This window comes from Thalia democratica, chromosome 3 (genome assembly GCF_965202585.1).
Source record: "Thalia democratica chromosome 3, ktThaDemo2.hap1.1, whole genome shotgun sequence".
Lineage (NCBI taxonomy): Eukaryota > Metazoa > Chordata > Thaliacea > Salpida > Salpidae > Thalia > Thalia democratica.
In genome coordinates, this window is record NC_139167.1 from 101,233,732 (window position 1) to 101,236,870 (window position 3,139).

Sequence of the window (3,139 nt, forward strand, 5' to 3'; positions counted from 1 at the left end):
ACACAAACAATTCTTGACTAAAATACTTAAAACTTTGCAAATATGTTGTTTAATGTATTGGCTACGACACGCTTTTTTTATTTTTGCTTAAAATTGTTTAGAAAAAATTTTACAGTCTTCTGAACTTTTTACTAGTCAATGTATAATCCAAACGTTTTAGCACTCTTACACAAACAATTCTTGACTAAAACAGTTAAAACTTTGCAAATATGTTGTTTAATGTATTGGCTACGACACACTTTTTTTATTTTTGCTTAAAATTGTTTAGAAAAAATTTTACAGTCTTCTGAACTTTTTACATTAAAAAACACCTATGCTTGCTTTCGTCAATGTATAATCCATACGTTTTAGCACTCTTACACAAACAATTCTTGACTAAAACAGTGAAAACTTTGCAAATATGTTGTTTAATGTATTGGCTACGACACGCTTTTTTTATTTTTGCTTAAAATTGTTTAGAAAAAATTTTACGGTCTTCTGAACTTTTTACATTAAAAACACCTATGCTTGCTTTCGTCAATGTATAATCCATACGTTTTAGCACTCTTACACAAACAATTCTTGACTAAAACAGTTAAAACTTTGCAAATATGTTGTTTAATGTATTGGCTACGACACGCTTTTTTTATTTTTGCTTAAAATTGTTTAGAAAAAATTTTACAGTCTTCTGAACTTTTTACTAGTCAATGTATAATCCATACGTTTTAGCACTCTTACACAAACAATTCTTGACTAAAACACTTAAAATTTTGCAAATATGTTGTTTAATGTATTGGCTACGACACGCTTTTTTTATTTTTGCTTAAAATTGTTTAGAAAAAATTTTACAGCCTTCTGAACTTTTTACATTAAAAAACACCTATGCTTGCTTTCGTCAATGTATAATCCATACGTTTTAGCACTCTTACACAAACAATTCTTGACTAAAACAGTTAAAACTTTGCAAATATGTTGTTTAATGTATTGGCTACGACACGCTTTTTTTATTTTTGCTTAAAATTGTTTAGAAAAAATTTTACGGTCTTCTGAACTTTTTACATTAAAAACACCTATGCTTGCTTTCGTCAATGTATAATCCATACGTTTTAGCACTCTTACACAAACATTTCTTGACTAAAACAGTTAAAACTTTGCAAATATGTTGTTTAATGTATTGGCTACGACACGCTTTTTTTATTTTTGCTTAAAATTGTTTAGAAAAAATTTTACAGTCTTCTGAACTTTTTACTAGTCAATGTATAATCCATACGTTTTAGCACTCTTACACAAACAATTCTTGACTAATACAGTTAAAACTTTGCAAATATGTTGTTTAATGTATTGGCTACGACACGCTTTTTTTATTTTTGCTTAAAATTGTTTAGAAAAAATTTTACAGTCTTCTGAACTTTTTACTAGTCAATGTATAATCCATACGTTTTAGCACTCTTACACAAACAATTCTTGACTAAAACAGTTTAAACTTTGCAAATATGTTGTTTAATGTATTGGCTACGACACGCTTTTTTTATTTTTGCTTAAAATTGTTTAGAAAAAATTTTACAGTCTTCTGAACTTTTTACTAGTCAATGTATAATCCATACGTTTTAGCACTCTTACACAAACAATTCTTGACTAAAACAGTTAAAACTTTGCAAATATGTTGTTTAATGTATTGGCTACGACACGCTTTTTTTATTTTTGCTTAAAATTTTTTAGAAAAAATTTTACGGTCTTCTGAACTTTTTACATTAAAAAACACCTATGCTTGCTTTCGTCAATGTATAATCCAAACGTTTTAGCACTCTTACACAAACAATTCTTGACTAAAACAGTTAAAACTTTGCAAATATGTTGTTTAATGTATTGGCTACGACACGCTTTTTTTATTTTTGCTTAAAATTGTTTAGAAAAAATTTTACAGTCTTCTGAACTTTTTACTAGTCAATGTATAATCCATACGTTTTAGCACATTTACACAAACAATTCTTGACTAAAACAGTTAAAACTTTGCAAATATGTTGTTTAATGTATTGGCTACGACACGCTTTTTTTATTTTTGCTTAAAATTGTTTAGAAAAAATTTTACAGTCTTCTGAACTTTTTACTAGTCAATGTATAATCCATACGTTTTAGCACTCTTACACAAACAATTCTTGACTAAAACATAAAAAACTTTGCAAATATGTTGTTTAATGTATTGGCTACGACACGCTTCTTTTATTTTTGCTTAAAATTGTTTAGAAAAAATTTTACGTACTTCTGAACTTTTTACATTTAAAAACACCTATGCTTGCTTTCGTCAATGTATAATCCATACGTTTTAGCACTCTTACACAAACAATTCTTGACTAAAACAGTTAAAACTTTGCAAATATGTTGTTTAATGTATTGGCTACGACACGCTTTTTTTATTTTTGCTTAAAATTGTTTAGAAAAAATTTTACGGTCTTCTGAACTTTTTACATTAAAAAACACCTATGCTTGCTTTCGTCAATGTATAATCCATACGTTTTAGCACTCTTACACAAACAATTCTTGACTTAAACAGTTAAAACTTTGCAAATATGTTGTTTAATGTATTGGCTACGACACGCTTTTTTTATTTTTGCTTAAAATTGTTTAGAAAAAATTTTACAGTCTTCTGAGCTTTTTACATTAAAAAACACCTATGCTTGCTTTCGTCAATGTATAATCTATACGTTTTAGCACTCTTACACAAACAATTCTTGACTAAAACAGTTAAAACTTTGCAAATATGTTGTTTAATGTATTGGCTACGACACGCTTTTTTTATTTTTGCTTAAAATTGTTTAGAAAAAATTTTACAGTCTTCTGAACTTTTTACTAGTCAATGTATAATCCATACGTTTTAGCACTCTTACACAAACAATTCTTGACTAAAACAGTTAAAACTTTGCAAATATGTTGTTTAATGTATTGGCTACGACACGCTTCTTTTATTTTTGCTTAAAATTGTTTAGAAAAAATTTTACAGTCTTCTGAACTTTTTACTAGTCAATGTATAATCCATACGTTTTAGCACTCTTACACAAACAATTCTTGACTAAAACAGTTAAAACTTTGCAAATATGTTGTTTAATGTATTGGCTACGACACGCTTTTTTTATTATTGCTTAAAATTTTTTAGAAAAAATTT